This window comes from Hemitrygon akajei, chromosome 2, assembly GCF_048418815.1.
Source record: "Hemitrygon akajei chromosome 2, sHemAka1.3, whole genome shotgun sequence".
In the NCBI taxonomy this organism is placed as follows: Eukaryota; Metazoa; Chordata; class Chondrichthyes; order Myliobatiformes; family Dasyatidae; genus Hemitrygon; species Hemitrygon akajei.
Genome location: NC_133125.1, coordinates 90453808 through 90477905, shown reverse-complemented (window position 1 = coordinate 90477905; position 24098 = coordinate 90453808).

Here is a 24098-nt window from a genome sequence, read left to right as displayed (position 1 = left end):
ATTGGTTAATGTGGGAGGACATAATTTGAAGGTAATTAGAATAAAAGTATAGGAAGAATATTAGAGGTAGTTTTTTGTTTACATAGAGAGTGATTGGTGGTAGAGGCAGATACATTAGAGACATATATGAATTTCTTAAAATGCCCTCTTGGATGAAAGAAAAAAGGGGGGGCTATCTGGGTGGGAAGGGTTAGATAGATCTTGGAGTAGGTTAAAAGGTCAGCAGAATATTATGGGCCTAAAGTCCTGTACTGGGCTGCACTGTTCTATGTTCTGTGTTCAATTTATGGCCTACGTCTGCAGCCATCACTGAAGTGATGAAGAAAACTAGGTCACATCTAATCCCCACAGATTGAGAATGAAGAATTATTAATAAGTATTAACAAATAAATATCTATAACCATTAGGTCAACATTGCTATAGATTTTACAGGAAGATCATGAATCAAAATACTGAGTGAAATGGTAAACGTCACCCTCAGACAGAAAGGCTTCATTGCATCCACATCAGCATGAGATTAGAACAATGAGAGGCCAAATGCAGCTCAAGCAGTAATGATCATTGAGTTCTCCAAAGATTTGACTCGATTGGATACAGACTCAGTGCCAAAAATTATATTGGCAGGAAACCTTTAGAGCCATTGATGACCATGGTCTGAATAACATAACCATGAGAAAGTGACACACACACAAAATGCTGGAGGAACTCAGCAGGCCAGGCAGCATCTATGGACAAGAGTACAGTCAGCGTTTTGGGCCGAGGCCCTTCAGTAGGACTGGAGAAAGAAATATGAGGAGTCAGGATTAGAAGGTGGGGGAAGAGAGGAAGAAACACAAGGTAGTAGGTGAAACCGGGAGGAGGGGAGGAAAATGGTGAAGTAAAGAGCTGGAAAGTCGATTGGTGAAGGGTCAAAGAATCAGAGGGCTGCAGAGATATCTGAGGGGGAGCAGTGAGAGAGGGTTTCACTGAATTCCCTATCAATGCAAAGGTTTAAAGATCTTCAGGGTCGGCCTCTCTGGAAGAGTCCAATCACAAACAAGAGAAAGCTATGAGATGGTTAGAAGTTAGTTCTACTGAGAAAAAGTATCAGGCCAATTGACTTGCTTTCCCTATCATGTTCAACATTGTCATGGATTGTCTTAGCCACTCATTAGCAGTATCATGCATGAGAACGATGCTATAATCACGTAACACTACCATGAACAATACTGCAATTGCCTTCGTCGATGACACCATAATTGTCAGCAATTTCACCATGCAGTGAAAGAAAACATTCATGTCCTTGAAACTTTTTATAAAAACCAGGATATTTCTCATCATCAGTTAACAACTAGACATAAATAAAATAATTGATCAATAAACAATTCAACATATTTCATCTGACAGTCTGGAAGATTACGTGAATGCCCACATTGATACCTGAGTGGAAGTTTCCAAGGACAATTGGCATCAGAGGATCACTCTGTGCTTTATCAGTCTCAAAACATAGCAATACATAGGAATCAATGTATATAGGGAGAGTACAGGAAAATGGAGCTTGAGGTTGATCTTGATGAATTGTGGAGAAGGCTCAGAGGACTAAATTGCCTCTTTTCTTATGAGTTTGCATTTTTCTAATTTTTCGCACCGACATTTTACATACATTTTTAAAATTATTAAAATGAGGCAGGTCAATGTGATTCTTTTGGGTTTCTCAAACTACTGGTAGCTTTTTGTCATCATCTCTGGTGGTTACAGCAAAGCATACTGTGATATGCGAGACAGATCTCTTCAGCAATTATCGATGCACTAGTTTGGTTAGCCTCCTGCTTCTTGGATGTCTACAAAACTTATTCAAAAGCCTGGGTACTTCTGCAGTAACTTATCATAACAACTTTTGAACAAGTAACATTCAGAATGTCATGCATGAAACTAAAATAAATTAGTTATAATCCTTGTACAACATGTGATACGACCATTTTCTGAATGTTGCAGTAGTTTGTACTTCAGTTCATTGTCATGTCTGACAAGGCCAGCAAGGAACAATGCAAGATGTATGCAGTTTCTCATTCCCATTTATCAGCATCTACATAAATCATAAAACATCAAACTCAGGAACATAAATTATTCCATGAAACTGCAGGCAATGTTCAATTAATTCCAGTGAATAGGTGCATATGCACGCTTTGCATGTCAAAGGCAAGGAGATGTTTATCTTGTTAGTTTAATAAGGATTGTCTGTTGCTGGGTATTTTCTGTAGTTTAATAGCTGAGAATGAAATGAGGTGAGCATGATTGCCCTTGACAACAAGGCAGCATTAACCAAGTGTGTCATCAATGAATGCTGGTAAATTCCTGAAAATTCACAGTATATAGGCTTGTATTTCACACAAAAGAAAGAAAAGTTGCATTTGCTGGGGATAATTATCCAGGTCTAGGATGTCACTTTAGTGTATTCCAAAAAGGGAGTTTCCACATGCCAACCACCTTTCGCTGCTTCAGCAATGACCTTCCATCATAGGTCAAAAGTGGTAAAGTTTGCTGGTGGCTGTGGGATGTTCAGTTCCATTCATAGGTTTTCAGACAACGGCAACATGCATAAAGACTTAGCATTCAAGTAAGGTGTGCTAAGGGACAATTAATTTTTATGCCACTGAAATGCCAAGTAACCATCTCCAAAAAAAACTCTGACTGGTTATTTTAGGGCAGTTAGTGGCTTTACCAACTTCATGTACCTTATCATTTAATATCCTGGAAGTCACCAAAACTGCACAGGGTGGCTACAGAAATTTTGAATCCTGCATTCAGTGACTCACCTCTTCACTCCCCAAATCACAGCCTCAGAATACCAGGACACCCCTTTAGAACAGAAATGAGGAGGTATTTATTTAGCCAGAGGGTGGTGAATCTGTGGAATTCATTGCCACAGGCAGCCGTAGAGGCCAAGTCATTGGGGATATTGAAAATGGAAGTTGATTGGTTCTGTATTAGTAAAGGTGTCAAAAGTTACGGGAAGAACGGAGGAGAATGAGTTTGAAAGGGATAATAAACTATCCATGAAGGAATGGCACAGCAGAATCAGTAGGCCAAATGGCCTAATTCTTTTCCTATGTTTTAATGGTCTTATGGTCAAATCCTTTTCATCATCAACAAAGCTCTTTATCCATATCAAGAGTGTGGTGGAAATCTGTCCACCTACCATGATGACTGAGGCTTTTACAACATTCAGGAAGCCTAATACCATCCAAGACAAAGCAGCCCAATTGATTTGGCACCTTATATAGCATTTAAACATCGCTTCCTCCAGCAATAGTTTACCATAGACAAAATGCACCATGGTTACACAGCAGTACCTCTGTAACTCACAACCTTCAATACCAGAAATAACTTATAGATGATTGTTAGATATTTTTTCCCATTGTAGGCATGTCCAAAATAAATGGAGGTATAGTATTAAAGAGAGATGTAGGAGATTTAGTGAGGATCTTAGAAGTGTGCTTTTTACACATACAGTGATTTCTGAAACACACTGCTTAAGGAGGTGACAAAATACAATTGCTATGTTTATCAGGAATTTAGAGAGATACTTCCATAGGCAATGCATAGAAGGCTACAGTTCTTTTGGAGAATTTATTTACATTTTAAATCAATCCCACAACGTGAGGGAGTAAAAATTTTTGTGTTGTGACTCTTTTGCAATGTACAGACATGCAAATTTAAAAGTTTAATGGCTTGTAGAAAGAAGCTATCCCATAGCCTGTTAGGATTACTGTAGATAGGGAGAAAGGTTCGAACATGGGCATGTGGACTGAAGAGCCTGTTCTGAGCTGTACACATCTATGACTTACAATCTCAATGGCTCTTCACACGCCCTTAGATCACCTGGATAATACAAGCACTTTTGTCAGGATGCTGTTTGTTCACTATAGCTCATCATTCCCACAGTCTTGATCAATAAGCTATAGTACCTGGGCCTCTGTACCTCCCTCTGCAACTGAATCCTGGACTTCCAAATTGGAAGGCCATAATCTCCTCCTTTTTGATAAGCAACACTGAGCTCCTCAGGGTGAGTGCTTAGCTCACTGCTCTACTCTTCCTATATGTGTGACTGTGTGTCTTGGTAAAGCTGAAACACCATCGACCAATTTGCTGATGATACAACCACTACTGGTAACATCTCAGATGGAGATGAAAAGGTGTACAGGAGTGAGATAAACCAGCTAGTTGAGTGGTATCACAGCCAAGAACCTTGCACTCAATGTCAATAAGACAAAAGAGCTGATTGTGGACTTCAGGAAGGGCAAGACGAGGTGACACAAACCAATCCTCATAGGGGGATCTGAAATGTAGAGAGTGAGCAAATTCAAGTTTGTGGGTATTAAGATCTCAGAGGTCCCAACATATTGATGTAGCTATAAAGAAGGCAAGACAGCGGCTTCATTTCATTAGGAGTTTGAAGAGATTGGTTTGTCACCAAAAACACTCAAAATCTTCTATTCATGTACTATGGAGAGCATTCTGACAGTCTACATCACTGTCTGGTATGGCAGGCTACTTTACAGGACCAAAAGAATCTATAGAAAGTTGTAAAATTAGTCCTATCTATCTTGGGTACTAGCCTCCATATTAACCAAGATATCTTCAAGGAGGGGTGCCTCAGAAAGGTGGTGTCCATTATTAAGGACCCCCATCACCCAGAGCATGTCCTCTTCTCATTGCTATCATCAGGAAGAAGGAACAGAAGTCTGAAGTCACACACTCAGTAATTCTGGAACTGCCTCTTCCCACTGCTATACTATTCCTAAATGGACAATGAATGCATGAACACTAACTCCCTTTTCACTTTTTTAAATATATATTACTTCTGTTTTTGCACTATTTTAAATTTAACTATTTAATATACATATATACATACATTTACTATACTTGATTTACTTTTTTTCCTTTTATATTACCATGTATTGCACTGTTACTTTTAAGTTAACAAATTTCACCGGTGATAATAAATCTGATTCTGATATTGACCAAGAAGAACCACAGGCTCATGCAACTAGCATCAGCTGCAGGTTCCTTTCCCATATGTACATCATCAATCCTCATCTCTCTAACCACAGCTATTGTGCCTCAATAAAGGAAATATCCTCATAAATCTTTGCTGGACCATCTTCATTACTTTCACATCATTCCTTTAATACGGAGACTAGAATTGAACACTATACCCCAGATGAGGGCAGACCAATGTTTCTCAAAACCTCCCTGTGTTTGTAGTGTATGTCTGTATTGATCAAGCTCAGCACGGCGTATAGCCTAATCACTGCTTTCTCAAGCTGCCCTGCCACTTTCAATGATTTGTGTGCTGTGGAGCTGGATCTGTGTGCTTGTGCAGACATGCGGTCTTCAGAATTTTAAAAATATATTTTATTGCTGTTGTTGTTCTTCTCCTCATTGTTGCTAATTGATACCCCATTGGATGGTAACAACAGACTGCAGTATTCAGTTTTGGGGTGGGGGGTGATGGTGTTGGGGAGGATTGAATACAGTGAGATTGAATTTCCCAAAAGAAAAAAGGCAAAATATTAGCTGCTGTGTCAACCATGTAATAAGCACAGAATGAGTTGGAGAGCAGAGCAGAAAATTAGCTTTTTCATGGCTATTGCATTTAAATATGTTGACAATTTTACTTAGTTAGCAATTAAAATCAAAACCCAGCACAGAACCAGTAAGATAAGCAAAACAAAACATAACTTTGAACCAACTCTATATAGGAATTTGTTTTCTTTCTTTTTGACAGAACATGAATCAGATATTGTGCTCAGTTAATAAATTTACATGTATACATGATTTCCATAAACTAGTAAATGAAGAAACCTTCAAAAGGAATTGCAATCAGATTTTCTATTTGAGTATTCTCCTACTCAAAAAAATAATTGTGCTGGCAGAATGGAATGGCTTCAAACCTTTAAAGAACTATAAGCTGATTTCTTCTTCAATTATGGTTTTTGTACTATGCAAGAATAGCACGTATTTTTCTTGACATGGCACACTACAGCATCTGAGTAACTGCATATTTATAGGAAATACATGCATTCTTCCAAGGCAATAATAAATTGCTTAGTTGGTAGCTTTTGTTCAGTTTATCTCAACTGATATAATCCACATAAATAAGTCTCTACCAGAATCCTCTTGTAAATCACTGCAGCCAGCTTTCAGATATATTTTTGTTTGCAATGAAATGGATGTTTCTCTATAATTTGCTTTAATTAAAAGTTCTTTAGATAAAGCCATTAACTGGATAGTCAACACCAGTAGGACATAGCATATACAGAGAAAAAATAGTTATGAGCAGTCCATGGCAGCATGAAATGCTTCCACAGTACAATCACTTTTTAATTAAAGAAGAGATGAGATACTAAGAGGAATTACCAGGCAGTTTGTTCCAGGCAAATGTTTTGTACCTGTTGTGCAAAACAATAAATGTGTCTGCACCTTCAATCTACCCATAGTCATGCTTAAATGACAATCCAGATCATGGGGCTCTCCCTACTGAGGACATTTATCAGGAGTGCTGCATACTCAGGGCTCTTAGTATTATGAAGGATCCCACCCATCCATCTAGCATCCTCTTTGACTTGCTAACATCAGGCAAAAGACTCTGATGCATAAAGACAAGAATAGTCAGGATGGGAAACAGTTTCTTGCCTAGGCCTTTAGACTTCTGAACTTGCCACATTGCCTTCAAAGTGTCACTGGCGAATCTATTCTGTTCATGGCAATATTTATATTATGCTCTTTACTTTGTTAATTTATACGTAATTCATTTGTAGATTTTATTCTTACCTTCCTAAGTCATTGTGTGTTACATGTGTGTTATGTGCACTATTGTACTTTACACCCTGGTCAGGAGAAACATCTTGTTTAACAGAATACATATATGTATTTAGTTTAATGACAAAACACTTCAAGTCAAGTCAAGTCAAGTCAACTTTTATTGTCATTTGGACCATAACTGCTGGTACAGTGCATAGTAAAAATGAGACAACGTTTTTCAGGATAATGGTGTTACATGACACAGTACAAAAAGCTAGACTGAACTACATAATAACAAAAACACAGAGAAAGCTACACTAGACTACAGACCTCCACTGGACTGCATAAAGTTCACAAAAACAGTGCAGGCATTACAATAAATAATAAACAGGACAGTAAGGCAAGGTGTCAGTCCAGGCTTCAGGTACTGAGGAGTCTGATAGCTTGGGGGAAGAAACAGTTACATAATCTGTTTGTGAGAGCCCGAATGCTTCGCAGCCTTTTCCCAGGCGGCAGGAGGGAGAAGAGATCTTGACTTGACTTTACAGATGTGGCTGACTGCATTTCTGATTACTAAGTGAAAAAATTAATCACAGTAATTTTGATGCCCACATTCACAATTTTATGTAGACATACCTTACTCTTTTTGTACATTTTAAGTAAAATGATGCAATGGTTTTGTGATCACTTGATTATTGGTTATTTCATGGCAGTAGCATTAATAGCTTGAAAAGCTAAGTTCCTGTGCACTCCATCAGAGTGCAATGGAAATGATACAATATTGCAGTACCATGCAAAAATCTTCGGCACATATAAATAAAGTTCTGTAAATGAAGATACTTTCAAAATAATGAAATGAAAAGTTTCCAAATATTTAAAAAAATTGAAGAGCAGTAAACAATAAAAAAAAGTAAACCAAATCAATATTTGGTGTGACCACTCATTGCCTTTAAAAATGCATAAATTCTCTTAGGTACACTGTTGTGCAGCTTTATTAAAAAATCGGCTGCTAGATTGTTCAAATTATCTTGGAGTACTTGCCACAGTTCTTCTGCAGACTTTGGCTGTCTTTCTTGCTTCTGTCTCTCTAGGTAATCTCAGACAGCCTCGATGATGTTGAGATCAGAGTTCTGTGGAGGCCATTCCATCTGAAACCATACAAAAAAAATCTAGACTTTTGCACAGTAGGTTTGTTCGTTGTCTCACCATATCAAAATTCACTTGCAACTAAGCAGCAAGGCTTCATTGGAACTTGCCAGATATGGCACAATTTCCTACCAAGTCTGGCCTCAGGAATTCTATCACAGAATGGATTGTGACCTGGATGAGCCATGTATGTTCTCATCAATGGCACTTCTGGAGTCTGAGAAACTCACATTTGTGGACAGGTGATGAGATTGGAGAGGAGGGGGAAATGCAGTCAGAAGGAGTTGAGGTTTAGGCAGAGGTCAACAAAAACTCTTGGGGAGGAAGTTTGGATAACATGGCTGGGGTCAGAGGATCAAGTGTCCTCTGGAGGGTGCTCTGCAATTAAATTTTCAGGCAATTATTCACAACATACAAGTAACTGCTTGACAATTTCAGTTTTAAAATCAGGTGCACATTATAATGAAATTTACAATTTACAAAATTACAATTTTTTTCAGATGCCATATGACAGAATGTATAACCTGGACAAATACCTAAGACCTTTCCTCTGCTTTCTTTCCCCCCAGCTCATAACTTTTGCTTTTGGTACTTGTCAGCAGCCTGTCTCAAAGTGTATCATCTTTAATTTACCATTTTTGTTCCGCACCTCCAGACCATCAGAAACCTGTCTCCAACACCATCACTGACCTCATGAATTCTGGAGCTCCCATCCACTGCCACCAAACTCATAGTTCCCTTTTCCGGCATTGCTCACATCTACCACCTACCCAAGATCCACAAACCTGGCTGTCTGGGTCAGCCTATTGTCTCTGCCTGCTCCTGCCCCACTGAACCCGTCTCCTTATACCTTGATTCCATTTTATCCTCCTTGATTCAGTCTCTTCCCACCTATACCTGTGACATTTCTCATGCTCTCAACTTCCTCAGTAACTTTCAATTCCTTGGCCTTGACCGCCTCATTTTCACTATTAATCTCCAGTCCCTGTACACTTCTATCCTCCACTAAGAAGGCTTTAATGCTCTCCACTTCTTCCTCAATAAAAGAACCAATCAGTTCTCTTCCACCACCATCCACCTCCGTCTGGCAAAACTGGTCCTCAACCCTCAACAATTTTTCCCTTGGCTCTTCCCACTTTCTCCAAACTCGAGGGGTAGCAATGAGCACCTGTTATGGACCCCAGCAACACTTGCCTTTTGTTGGCTTTGTAGAACAGTCCGTGTTCTGAGCCTTCTTTGGTAATGCTCCCAACTCTTCCCCTGCTACACTGATGTCTACAGAGGTGCTGCTTCATGCATCTGTGCTGAGCTCATCAATTTCATCAGCTTCCACCCTGCCCTTAAATTAATTTGGCCCATTTCTGACATTTCCCTCCCCTTTCTCAGTCTCTCTGCTTCCACCTCTAGTGACAAACTGTCAACCAACATTTTTTATAACTCTACCGATTCCCACAGTTACCGTGACTACATCTCTTCCCACCCCATCTCCTGTAAACATGCCATTCCCTTTCCTTAGGTCCTTTGCCTCCACCACGTCTAAACCCAGGATGTGCCTTTCCTTTCTAGGACATCAGAAATGTCCTCTTTCTACAAACAAACAGGTTTCTCTTCCTCCATTATTGATACTGCCCTTTCCAGCATCTCCTCCATTTCCCAAATATCTGTGCTCACCCCATCTTCCCGCCACTTAAACAGTGATAGAGTTCCTTTTATCCTTACCTACCAGCCCATAAGCCTCCGCATTCAACATATCATCCTCTGCAAGCTCTGTCATCTCCAAAGGGATCCTGTTGCCAAACATACTCTTACCTTCCTTTCTTTCCGCTTTCTGCAAGGTTTACTCCCTCTGTGATTCCCGCGTCCATTTGCCCCTCTCCATTAATCTCCATTCCAGCACTTATCCCTGCAAGTGGCCAAAGTATTACATCTGCCCATTCGTCTCCTCCCTCAGCTCCTTTCAGGGCCACAATCAGTCCTTCCAGGTGAGGGACCTGCCTGTCTGCTAAGGTTGTCTATTGTATATGGCACTCCCAATGCACTCCGCTACATTGTTGAGACCTGTCGTAAATTGGGGACCACTTTGTCGAGCAATTCCACTCCATCTGCCTAAAGCAGTACTTCCCAGTGGCCAAACACTTTAATTCCAATTCCCATTCCTGTTCTCTCATGTCAGTCTATGGCCTTCTCTTGTGCCAAGATGAGGCCACACTCAGGATGGAGGAGAAACACCCTCTATTCCATTTGCGTAGCTTCCAACCTGATGGCATGAATATCGATTTCTCCTTCTGGTAAAAAACATATATCACTTCTCTTTCCCTCTTCTATTCCCCACTTTGGCCTCTTATCTCTTCTCACCTCACTATCACCTCTCCATGGGTCCCCGCCCCTTCCCTTTCTCCTATGGTCCTCCCTCCTCTCCTATCAGATTCCTTCTTCTCCAGCCCTTTATCTTTCCAATTCACCTGGCTTCACCTGTCACCTTCTAGCTATCATAGAACCATAGAACATTACAGCACAGAAACAGGCCTTTTGGCCCTTCTTGGCTGTGCCAAACCATTCTTCTTCCTAGTCCCTCTGACCTGCACCTGGACCATATTCCTCCATACACCTCTCATCCATGTACCTGTCCAAGTTTTTCTTAAATGTTAAAAGTGAGCCTGCATTCACCACTTCAACTGGCAGCTCATTCCACACTCCCACCACACTCCGTGTGTCCTTTCTCTCCCCCCACCTTTCTATTCTGGTATCTCTGCGCCCCCCTCCCACTTCTTTTCGACAGTTTGTTCATTTCTCGAGCTGCTGCCTGACCTGCTGAGTTCCTCCAGGACTTTGTGTGTGTTGGTTTGGATTTCCATCATCTGCGGACTTGCTTGTGTTTATTGTTCCATTCCTGTTTCACATGTTTCATGTGTCTCTCCATGACTATTGCTTCAGCCTTCTATCACTGGTTCCACTGTTTCTCATTAGCCGTCACTTTCATTTTTCTGACTCAAAGAGATCTGAAGTCAATATGACAACGATTCTTGGGTATTCCACTTAGCAAAGATAATACCATGTTTTTCAGGTGCCTTCGTTTTCATTTAATCAAGACTGTTTGGCTTCTTGTCTGAATTTCAAACCTTCCACATTCTGTGATTAGAAAACATGTAGTTACAATAAGAAGGTGATACACATGAAATTGAAATCAGATAACATGATTATGAGAAACACGAGGAAAAACATTCTAAAACATTTGTAATTTCTAAGCAGCCATGGATTAATTGTAATCACTTTGTTGTTTAATAGATATCATTAGGACCCTTACAATATGTTATAGACATCAAAAGTTTTGGATATAAATGGAGGAATACATTAAGGAAGAAATAGCGAGGCAGACACAGCATGGATTGAGGAAGGGCAAGTCCTTTTTGGCACAACCTATTGGAGTTCTTTGAGGATATAAGGAGCACAGTGCACAAAGGTGAACAGCTGGATTTCCAGGAGATATATGATAACATGCCGCATAAAGGATTAGTAAGCAAGGATTCAGAAAGAGTGGTCACTTAGAAAGCTGAAAGGGCTTTGGAGGTGGAGATAGGTCTAGTGATGGGACCATGTTGTAGCTGACAGAAGTTTTGAAGAACGGTGTACTGGATGCATAGACTGGTGTAGTAAATGGTGAGAAGCAGGAAAACTGTTCTGTTGGGGGGTGAGCAGATGTAATAAGGGCAGGTTTGGAAAAAAGAGGGCATGTGGGTGAGGGTCCCATCAACCACAATAGATGGGAAGCCCCAATTTCTGAACAAGGAGGATATCTCAGATATCCTGGAATGGAAGGCCTCATGTCATGAACAGATGCAGCTGAGAGCCTGAGAAGAAGGACTGACATCCATGCAAAAGGTGTGATTGGAAGCTGTGGGAGTCAATGGATTTGTAGTAATTGCTGGTGGATTTTCTGTCACCTGAGATGGAAACAGAGAGGTTAAGAAGGGGGTGAGTGCATCGGAAATGGACTATGTGAATTTGAGTACAGGGTGAGCGTAGGGGCTGATGAAATTGGTGAGATCCCTTGGGTGCAGGAAGCAGTACCAATTCACTCATGGATATAGCAGAGAAGGAGCTGGGAGTGGTGCTGGAGCAGATTTGGAACATAGACTGCTCCAGATAGCCAAGCCAATGTTCTGACCTTAGAAATTTCCAATTTCAGTCAGCCTGAACTCCAATCCCCTTTCTCTCTCTTTTTTCCATCCAGGTTCTCTCAATCCATTTTCAGTCCAAAGTTTGCTCCCCAGACTCCCTTTTGCCCCGTTTCTTTCCCTTCCGGCTCCTGGTTCCACTTGCCTGTCACGCATACTTTACCCACTGGGTTTCCTAATCTCTCCCACACTGGCTCCATCTGCCTTAAGCAGCTCACTTATCACCTTCCTTACTTCCAGAATTGGCAATTATTTATTGTCTCCATATATCCTTCCAGCCTACTTCTAGACTTTCACACTTGCCTATGTAACCCCCTGGGTCGCCTCAGGCTCGCTCAGCTTGTTCTCGTCTAGGGGGAGCAGCCTTCGGCCCCGCCAAACTGGCTAATCAGCTTGTGTGGATGCTGTGTGATGTCCCCGCCTCGCCCAAAAACAGACAGTACACCTTATGCGATTAAATGATTACAATTTATAAAGATTACTATAACTAAGTAATTAATAACGATACAGTATACATGAAGGAAAAGAAAATAAAGAAAAGGCGCCAAACTTAAGTCCAAACCACTTCATGCACAACCGTTGGAGCTCAATTACTGAAGTCTTCTGGCCACCATTCGATCCCCTCCGAACTCCTCGACTCACAGCTCAGGACCACCCGAAGTGGTCAACCAAGCACATCTATCATCGTCTACTCTCCTCGGGGTACCTCCCGGCCTCGGACCCCCGCTTGGGGTCCATTCCTTGCCCAGTTTACAGCATCGCATCCTCTCTCTCTCACCCCCTCGCGCCGATCTCCCCAAAAGCCCGCCAACAATAGCTTATAGACTCAGAAGAAAGAACATTAATCCCAATTGGTTTACAAAGGAATACAATTCTTGTTATCGGTAAATTTTAACCCAAACAAGCTTCCAGCACTCTCGCAACAAAGAAGCATTCTTACTTTTAACAAAACAAAGAAGCCATTTTGATTAACATACGCAGTAACAAAGTGATGCACCATCAATAACTCTCTGAGACGTGAGGCGAGATATCGGCTTTTATTGACTGGAAGAAAGAACAAGCAGTAATTGACCACCATGCTACATCCTGGAGACTGAGGGCAGGGCTCAGGACTCAATCGCCTTTATACCGGGGTCTGTGGGAGGAGCCATGGTCAGTGGGAGGAGCCACAGGAGCAGTCAGCGGAGGGGGCATGTCCAGACAGGTATATGTAGTTCACCACACAAAGAAAATGAAGAAACCATCCCTTTACACCTACTTTACCTGGCCCAATCTGCTATCCTCCACCTACTCACCTGGTTCCACTTATCACCCAGCTCCTGCTCCATCTACAGTGCTGTGCAAAATTTTTGACTGTGCAATAATTTTATGTATTGCACTGTATTTCTACAACAAAAATTTTTTTTTATGGCATATGTGAGTGATGATAAACCTGATTCTGATACAGGTCTCTGTTGTGGACTGAGAGTGGGAAGGGGGCAGAGAGAGGGTGTGAAAAAGGGGAAGGTAGAGGGGAGGGAGCAGGAAGCACCAGAGAGACATTCTGTAATGAGCAATAAACCAATTGTTTGAAATCAAATGACCTTGCCTGGTGTCTCAGGGCTGAGTGTGCCTGCACTCACTGCCACCCCCTGCCCCAGCACTCCTTCCTGGCCACCTGTTCCCCCCACCCTCCTGTGGCTCTTCATTCGCATCATTGCCAAGATCCTTTGCTCCTGCCAGATTTAAAAACTTGTTCTCTGCTCCACATTGACAAAAACAGTACTATGCAAAAGTACTGTATGTGTACCCCCTCAGTCCTGATGAGGGACATCAACCCAAAATATCAACTATCTTTCTGCTTTCACAGATGCTGCCTGATCCACTGAATTCTTCCAGCAGTTTGTTGTTTGTATACAGTTTTGGTTACCAGGAGAATAATGACTGCACGGGTGGGGATGGGGTAGTACAGAGAGGATGTTTACAAAAATATTGCAGGAATGAGATTGTTTTAGCCATGATTGGATATGCTGTGTTTTGTTACCTTGGAGCAGAGAACAGTCAGCTAATTCAGAATGTCGCAGCATATGTCTTCACTGACATATACTGTGAAATATATATATACTCATTGTTTTGCTGCAGCAGTACAGAGAAAAGCATAAAATATTACATGTTACAGAAAATAAATAAATAATGCAAAAGAGAAATATTTAACTGAGTTTTATAAAATAATGAGAGATAGTTATTTCTTCTATAGCAAGAGTAACTAACAGGTCCATTACAATTTAGAAGGACTAAAGGGGATATCAGGGCAAATGTTTTAATCCCCAACATGGAAGGTTCCAGGAAGTTACTGCCAGAAATGTTTACTTCTTGTGGTGTAGTGATTAGCTTAATGCTTTACAGCACCAGCAACTTAGGTGTTCCCCTATCTCTGTCTGGTAAGGAGTTTGTACGTTCCAAATGTGACCATGTGGGGTTCCTCTGAGTCCTCTGGTTTGATCCCACATTCCAAAGGCATACAGGTTACTAGTTAGTAGGTTAATTGGTGACAATAACGTAATTGGATGGCACAGACTCATGGACTAAAAGCGTCTGTCACAATGCTGTATTTCTAAATGAAAACAAATGTACACTTTACTTGAAAAGTTATGCTTCAAAGATTTGTATAGCTAATTCTGGACAGTGGGATTTGCCTAGATAGTTCTTTTAACAGCAGAGATACAATGGGCCAAATGGTCTCCTGCATCATATGATGCTTGGAGCAAAAGTTTACACATGGTCTGCTCTGCCCATTTTCTTTTTCTCACGTGAGGTGTTACAGCACCAGGAGACCTTGACTCTCACTTTGTCTCTGGTAAGCATTTCTTTGCAAGATCTCAGAAGCAATACATATTCAAGTGGCATTTTCCATGAAGACACAGGTGAAGGCCAAACACAATACTTTGCTTTCATGCAGCCTTGTTCTGTTCAACTAGCAGTCTGCTTTCTGCTACATAAGAGTAACTTGAAGCTCTAAAGCCCGGGCTCCCAACTTGAAGTCCACAGACCCCTCAGTTAACCATAGGGGTCCATGGCATACAAAAAGTTGGAAACCCTTGCTCTAAAGGAGCACCAGGGAACAGCTTGATATCCTCACTGAGAACAGCGATGCCTTAGAGAACAGATCACTCTTTTCATTGTACAGTGAAATGTCAATTGTAATTTGATTACTGCTCACAGTGGATAAAGTGATGCAACTCATGGGGCTGATTGCAGTTCTATAGGAGCAGAAAGATGCTAGAGTTAACAATGCACCTCAAATTGGTAGATGCTGCACATAAGCTGATTGCTATGCTGTGTGCAGAGAAATGCCACGCATGGCAGATCACTGTCATACTTGAGATGATGTATGGTATACGTAAGCTCATCTCTCTCCTGGAGAGCAGAGTTATGCTCCTCTTTACTGTTCATTGTGAGCAGAATCCTGTTCAGTCTATGCAGCTGGTAGAGTTGCTAATCTCCTTCATTTTATGTCAGGTTTTTGGAGGAGTTCTCCATTCATGCTGGACAGTAGGTAGACCTTTTCCATTGACGTTGATTGCCGCACTTCATGATTGTGAAGTAATTTGCATAATGCCAATACTGCAATATTAATCTGGCAATTACTGAATAGCATCCGGAAGATTAAATTGGCTGTCATCTGAAGAACAGTATTGTCTGCTTTGTCTGTTCAGTTATAATTTACACACATTTTTTGGGGGACAGGATCCAAGTGAGGTCTTCTGCTGCCATAGCCCATCTACTTCAAGGTTCAGCATGTTGTGCATTCGGAGGTGTCCTTCTGCACATCTCTGTTGTAACGTGTGGTTGTTTGAGTTGTTGTCACCATCCTGTCAGCATGAACCAGCCTGGCCATTCTCCTCTGACATCTCTCATTAATATTTTTGCCCACAGAACTTTAACTCAGCAGATGACTCAAGGTGGCCAAGACTGTGCTTGGTGAACCATGGGGATATGTTGCAGGCAGCTTACAAAACTTCTAGATATACTTCTGAATTACATTCACTGCAATCTGCAGCCTGTAATTCCCCTTTAAGTAATGCACTTTTGAAATGTCTTAACAAATTACTGATTTTGCAATCTTCTGAAGGACTTGGCAGTCTTAAATCTCAAGCATGCAGGTACGAAGTGAACTTTTAAGTAGACGAACATATATCGGCATGGCTGAAAAAGCAGGAGGAGGGAAGACTCCAAGCCAGACTGAAGGTCCAAGGACTAAGAAATCTCTCTCTACCCAGCAGATTGTTAGAAAATGTACAGTTGCTGGAGAATAAGATTGTGGACAAAATTGCTGTATCAGAGGGAAATGAGGAATTGCTATGTTCTGTGTTTCACAGAGACAGGGCTCACTCCAGACATGCTGGATATGTCAGTAAGACCCAAAGGCTTCTCGATACACAGCTTAAAGCCTATGATTCATGAGATCTTGTTGCGCTCTTGCTCTCCCGACATGGAACATCTAATGATTAAATGCTGACCATTCTACTTACCAAGAAAGTTCTCCTCTGTGATCCTGACAGTGATTTACATACCACCAAAGGCCAATGGTGAGCAAGCACTTGAAGTTTTGAAACAGCCTGTCTGATGCCTTTCAAATCATTGTCAGGGACGTCAGTCAGGCTTGTTTGAAGAAATCTCTGCCTAGTTATCATCAACTTATCACCTGCAGCACCAGGGGACCCAACACACTCTATCACTGCTATACCATGATTGGTAATGCCTACTGTTCCATGCCTAGACTGCTCTTCAGGAAATCTTATCACTTGGCTCTCCTCCTCTTAGAGGCTAAAGAGAAAGGCTCCAGTGATCAGGACAACAAACAGATGGTCGCAGGAGGCAGAGGTGCTGCTGTAGGATTGCTTCAAGTTGGTGGGCTGTGCCGTATTCAAGGACTCATTGGAGGATCTGAATGAATACACACAGTTGTCACAGCCTTTATAAAAAATAGTTGTCGATGAGTGTGGCCCCATAAAAATATTCAGAGTCTTCCCCAACTAGAAGCCCTGGATGAGATCTGCGATCTGCCAGATCAGTGGCATTCAGGTCTGGTAAACAGGTAAAATACAAGAGGTCCAGGAACACTCTCCAGAAAACCATCTCACATGCGAAGTGGCAATGCTGGACCATACTTGAATCATTGAAGGATGCCCCACAGTTGTGGCAGCGTTTGAATTCTATTAGCTCTTGCAAAGTAAAGCCAGTTGGAATAGATGACAACAAGGTTCAATGCCTTCTATGCTCCCTTTGACTGTCAAAACATGGAAGAAGCATCACAAACTCCCACAGTCCCGATGGCCCTGTGATTTCCATCTCTGAGGCAAACATAAGAGCATCTTTCGTAAGGGTGAATCTGCAGAAAGCATCCGACCCGGGCGGGCAGGGTACTTAACTGAGCACTAGAGGCCTGTGTTGATCAACTGGCTGGAGTGTTCACCAACATCCTTAACCTTTTGCTTCAGTAGTCTCAGGTACTCACCTACTTCAAAAAGGCTTTAATTATATCAGTGCCTAAGAAGAGCACGGTAACCTGCCTCAATGACTATCATCCAGTAGCACTTACATCCACTGTGATGAAGTGTTTTGAGAGGTTGGTGATGAAACATATTAACTCCTACCTGGGAAGTGACTTGGATCTACCATCACAACAGATCAACAGCAGATGCCATTTCATTGGCTCTTTACTTAATCATGGAACATCTGGATAGTGAAGATCCATACATGAGTACACACTTCATTGTATCATCTGCAGCCCAACATCAGTAAGACAAAGGAGGTGGTGATGGACTTTAGGAAGACTAAGCCTGCATTGCTCCCTGTTATTATTGATGGTGAGGACGTGGATGTGGTGAGGACCTACAAGCACCTGGGGATGCACCTGGATGACAGACTTGAGTGAAGCACCAACACAGGGCTGTGTACAAGAAGGTCCAGAGTCACCTGTACTTCCTGAGGAGACTGAGGTCCTTTGGAGTATGCAAGCTTCTCCTTCACACGTTCTACCAGTTTGTTATCGCCAGTATGACTTTCTATGCACTGGCGTGCTGGGCAAATGGCATCAAAATGGGTGATGCCAACAAGCTCAATGAACTGATCAGAAAGGCTGACTCTGTTATAAGAGTTAAACTGGACACACTGGAGGCTGTGGTAGAACAAAGGGCCTTACAGAAAATCCTGGCAATTCTGGACAATATTTCTCACCCCTGCATGCCAACTTGGCTAAATAAAGGAGCACATTTAGTAATAGACTAAGACAACTGTGCTAATCCAAAGAGTACTATATGAGGTCATTCTTACCCTTGGCCTTTAAACTCTATAATGAGTCAACCTATAGCTGGGGAAGTGGTGACCCTGTCCCCGCCTGTTAGAGTAACTTTTTAAAAAAAAAATTCTTACTTCTCTTCTAATATTTGTATATTTGTATATCCGTGCACTTGTAATGCTAGTGTGATGCTGTAATTCCCTTTGGGATCAATAAAGTATTGACTACAGTTTGGCATCTAGTATTTTCATCTCCTCAAAACTAATTAAGAAGCTTCAAGTCCTCAGCCTTAATACCTCCTTGTGCAATTGAATCTTTGGTTTCCTCCCTTGAAGACTCCAGTTCTTTCAGATTGGCAACAACATCTCCTCCAAAACCTCCACCAGCGCAGGTTCACCACAGGGCTGAGTGCTTAGTCTGTTGCTTTGCTCACTTTCTACTTGTTAAGCACAGCTCCAATGTCATGTTTAAGTTTGCTGGCAAAACCACTGTCGTTGGCTGAATCAAAGGTGGTGACGTATCATTGTGTAGGGGAGAGACTGAAAATCTTGCTGAGTGGTGTCCACAGCAACAACCTCTCACTCAATAGCAGAAAGTCTCAGGATCTGATTGTTGATTTAGGAGGAGGAAACTAGAGGTCCATGAGCCAGTCCTCTTTGGGGGTATCAGAGTTGGAGAGGGTCAGCAACTTTAAATTCCTCAGTGTTATCATTCCAGAGGATTTATCCTGAGTCCAGCATGTAAGTGCCATTAGGAAGAAAGCATGGCAGCGTCTCTACTTTCTCAGAAGTTTGTGAAGGTTGGTAGATGTGTGGTGGAGAGTATATTGATGGGTTGCATTTTCTGTAGTGCATATGGCCTAATCCATCACAGGTAAAGCCCTCCCTACGATTGAGTATATCTACAAGGAGCACTGTCACAGAAAAGCAGCATCCATGATCAAGGAGACTCACCATCCAAGCCATGCGCTCTCCTCACTGTTGCCATCAGGAAGAAAACACAGAAGCATCAGGAACTATGCCACCAGGTTCAAGAGCAGTTATTACCCCTCAACCATCAAGCTCTTAAACCAGAGGGGATAATTTTACTCCATGTCACTCGCCCCATCACTGAGCTGACTCACTTTCAGAGACCCTTTATCTCATGTTCTGGATATTAATTGATTACATTTTACTTACTGCAATTTATTTTTTCTCAGCTCAAGTTGGTGAAACCTGAGGAATGGATATCCAAGCAAGGTCATCTCATTTGCTAGGAACTTTCAGACTATTCTAGTGGTGTTTTTGTATTGTAGCTTTCTGAAGATTTACATAGATATTGCTGCGTAGCTCTAATTGTTTAATGCTATTGTGTAGTGCCTTTCGGATGACACCAGCTGCAGATATTACTATCGGGACAATGTATACCTTGTTCATGTTCCAAAGTCTTTCAATTTCCTCTATTAATTCAGCATTTTTCTGATGTTTTTCACTTACTGATTTCTGTAAGTTATGTCTGTTTGGAATGACTATGTCTATTAAGTAAGTTGTTCTTACTTGTTTATCCTGTATTATTACATCCGGACAGATTCTGATAAATTATATTTGCCATTTGATTGTGCCTGTGTAAATAATCAGATGAAGTTAAACTGCTACAGGATCCTAAAATATGTTGGATTGTGTCTGTTTTTTCTCAGCATCTTCTATATTTATCATCTTGAATTTGTTGGTCTTTTATGATATATTCTTGATAACTTTTTGTGTTAACCACCTGGTCCTGGATTGCCACAAGGAAACCTCTGTTTCTGGGAAGAGGTCTCCAAAGCTGAGCCAAGCACTTGACATTTCTTTGTCGACATCTAGTCGGCTCAGATTGTGGGGATGTCTTCCATGGAGGGTCACGCTCTTCCATTGGTTAACTTTTTCTTCAATAGTGATAATGACTTCATTGTTCTGGGTTGTGCTCTCACTTAAGTTTAGTGGTGTGCTGATTCCTGTTTTCATTGATGAAACTATATCCTTAGAAGTTTTATCTGACTGTTGTGTAGATTCTTTATGTCTTTTATTCCTCCCCTCCCCCTTCTGTCCTAGGTAGTATTAATCTAAGCATATTCAAATGTATATAATGTTTCTTGAAATTTATCACTTCAATTCTTATTTTTCATTGTAAATTTTCCAGATCAGTTTCAGATCAACATATTATGCCAAAAAAATACATTAATGTAGGTATAGCGAAAGTGTTTATTGCCTTTGTTATATATTTACTGTTGAGCTCTGCTTGGCACATTTTATTAACCTTTGAAGTAAGTTCTGTCAAAAGCTTTTCCTTTATAGCATTATGATCTATTTTATTTCCTTGTTGATATCCCAGATACATATATATTTCATATTCATCCATTATATCCTGCTGCTCTGTTTTGTATTCTATTAGTTCTAATGCACATTTCTTTATGTTTAATGTTCTGCATTTATCCAGTCCAAAGTTCATGTTTTTATCTTTTGAAAATAGCTCTGCTATTTGAATTAGTTGCTTTAGCTTTCTTGATGAAGGAGCATATAATTTCAAATCATCCATGTATAGAAGTGCAATAAGGTGTAACTCAATTATTTTTCTGTTTTGATACCTAATTTTCATTCAATTCTGTAAATTAGAGAGGATGTTTAAAGCTAGACAAAACCATAGTGGACTTAGAGAGTCGCCTTGAAAAATGCCTTGTTTTATTTTGATAATGTTGGTTGTTCTTCTTTGGATGTTGATACATAGGGTGCTTACAGTACGCCAATGTGTACAATCAAATGTTGCAGAAATTTCACAAGTATTGGGTGTAGTTTATATATATTAAGAACTTCTATTAACCTTGAGCGTGGGGCTGAGTCAACTGCCTTTTGGTAGGAAGTCAATATAACTACTTTTCCACCAGGCTTGATCTAGAATTATGGAATCTAATATCAGTTGTTCTTTACATCCTTCCATACCCTTACGGTATCCTTTCTGCTCTGCTGTAAGTATATTGTGGTTATCTCAGTGAGTGGGGATTAGTTGCAAGATACATGCCGTTGATTGGAATACTGTACAGATGCAACCGGAGCATTGCCGCACAGGTCTGACAAAGATTTTAATCAGGAAACCCAGTCTCTATAAAAGACAGGTACTGCCTGGAAGAGCGCGCATCTTGGGAGCGGTTGTCTTCAGAGAAGTCTGAGACAGACAGACAGACAGACATACTTTATTGATCCCAAGGAAAACTGGGTTTCATTACAATTGCACCAATCAATAATAGAGTAGAAATATAGCAAAATAAAACCAGAACTAATTAAATAATAATAAGTAAATTATGCTAAGTGGAAACAAGTCTAAGATCAGCCTATTGGCTCAGGGTGTCTGACACTCTGAGGGAGGAGTTGTAAAGTTCGATGGCCATGGGCAGGAATGATTTCCTATGACGCTCAGTGTTGCATCTCAGTGGAATGAGTCTCTGGCTGAATGTACTCCTGTGCCTAACCAGTACATTATGTAGTGGATGGGAAACATTGTCCAAGATGGCATGCAACTTGGACAGCATCTTCTTTTCAGACACCACCGTCAGAGAGTCCAGTTCCACCCCCACAACATCACTGGCCTTACGAATGAGTTTGTTGATTCTGTTGGTGTCTGCTACCTTCAGCCTGCTGCCCCAGCACACAACAGCAAACATGATAGCACTGGCCACCACAGTCTCGTAGAACATCCTCAGCATCGTCCGGCAGATGTTAAAGGACCTCAGTCTCCTCGGGGAATAGAGACGGCTCTGACCCTTCTTGTAGACAGCCTCAGTGTTCTTTGACCAGTCCAGTTTATTGTCAATTCGTATCCCCAGGTATTTGTAATCCTGCACCATGTCCACACTGACCCTTTGGGTGGAAACAAGGGTCACCGATGCCTTAGCCCTCCTCAGGTTCACCACCAGCTCCTTAGTCTTTTTCACATTAAGCTGCAGATGATTCTGCTCACACCATGTGACAAAGTTTCCCACCGTAGCCCTGTACTCAGCCTCATCTCCCTTGCTGGTGCATCCAACTATGGCAGAGTATCAGAAAACTTCTGAAGATGGCAAGACTCTGTGAAGTAGTTGAAGTTCGAGGTGTAGATGGTGAAGAGAAAGGGAGACAGGACAATCCCCTGTGGAGCCCCAGTGCTGCTGACCACTCTGTCTGACACACAGTGTTGCACAGAGTAGTAGGGCTTTGACTCAACAGGCTTTGGCAAGATCAGCCAGAGTTAAGGTAAGTAGGTAAGTTTATTCCTTATTTCTTATTTAAATCTTGAGAGAATAGGGGGTACATGTAAAGAGCCAGCATTCTGTTCTGGGTGTCAGATGTAGGATTTCCAGGTGACTCCCAACCTCCCCAATGGCCACATCTGCACCAGTTGCATCGAGATGCAACTCTTTAGAGACTGTGTTAAGGAAATGGAGTTGTAGCTCGATGACCTTCAGCTTGTTCGGGAAAGTGAAGCAGTGATAGAGAGGAGCTACAGGGAGGTAGTCACCCTGGGGCCACAGGAGACAGATAAATGGGTGACTGTCAGGAGAGGGAAGGGAGAACATCAGATATGGAGAGAACCCCTGTGGCCATCCCCCTAAACAATAAGTACTCCATTTTGAGTACTGCTGGGAGCGACGACCTACCTGGGGAAGTAACAGCAGCCATGCCTCTGGCACTGAGTCTCATCCTGTGGTGCAGAAGGGTAGGGAACTGAAGAGGATAGCAGCAATAACAGGGGTCTCTATAGTCAGGGGTACAGACAGGTCATTCTGTGGACATGAAAAGGAAATACAGATGGTAGTTTTCCTCCCAGGTGCCAGGGTCTGAGATGTTTCTGGATGCATCCACAATATCGTGGAAGGGGACGGTGAGCAACCAGAAGTCGTGGTGCATATTGGTACCAATGACATAGGAAGAAAAAGAGAGGAGGTCCAGTAAAAAGTATATAGGGAGTTAGGAAGGAAGCTGAGAAGCAGGACCTCAAAGGTAGTAATCTCGGATTGCTGCCTGTGCCACGTGACAGTGAGTATAGGAATAGAAAGAGGTGGAAGATAAATGTGTGGCTGAAGAGTTGGAGTGGGGTGGAGGGATTCAGATTTCTGGATCATTGGGACCTCTTCTGGGGCAGGTGTGACCTGTAAAAAAGGGACGGGTTGCAGTTAAATCCGAGGTAGACCAAAATTCTTGCGGACAGATTGACTAGAACTATTGGAGGTAGTTTAAAATTATACGGAATTAGGTTGGGAACCAGAGCTGAGGATGAGCCAGCAGGTGTACAAGTAGATGATGGGTGTAACATGAATGTAAGGAAGGACAAGCCAGTGACTGGGTACAAATGCAGACAGAGCAAAGAGTTAAATTGTATTACAGAGGCAAAATTCAAAAGGGCGAAGAATACAGGACTGAAGGTTCTGTACTTAAATCCACATATCATTCAGAATAAGGTGGACGAACTCATGGTGCAGTTAGAGATTGGTCAATATGACATTGTGGGCATCACTGAGTTGTGGCTGAAAGAAGACCATAGTTGAGAGCTTAACATCAAAGGATATACTTTGTATCAAAAGGACAGGCAGGAAGGCCTAGGTGGTGAAGTGGCTCTGTTGGTAAGAGATGGAATTACATCTTTAGAAAGAAGTGACATAGGGTCAGAGAATGCTGAATCTTTGTGGGTGGAGTTAAGAAATTGAAAGGATAAAAAGGGAACAT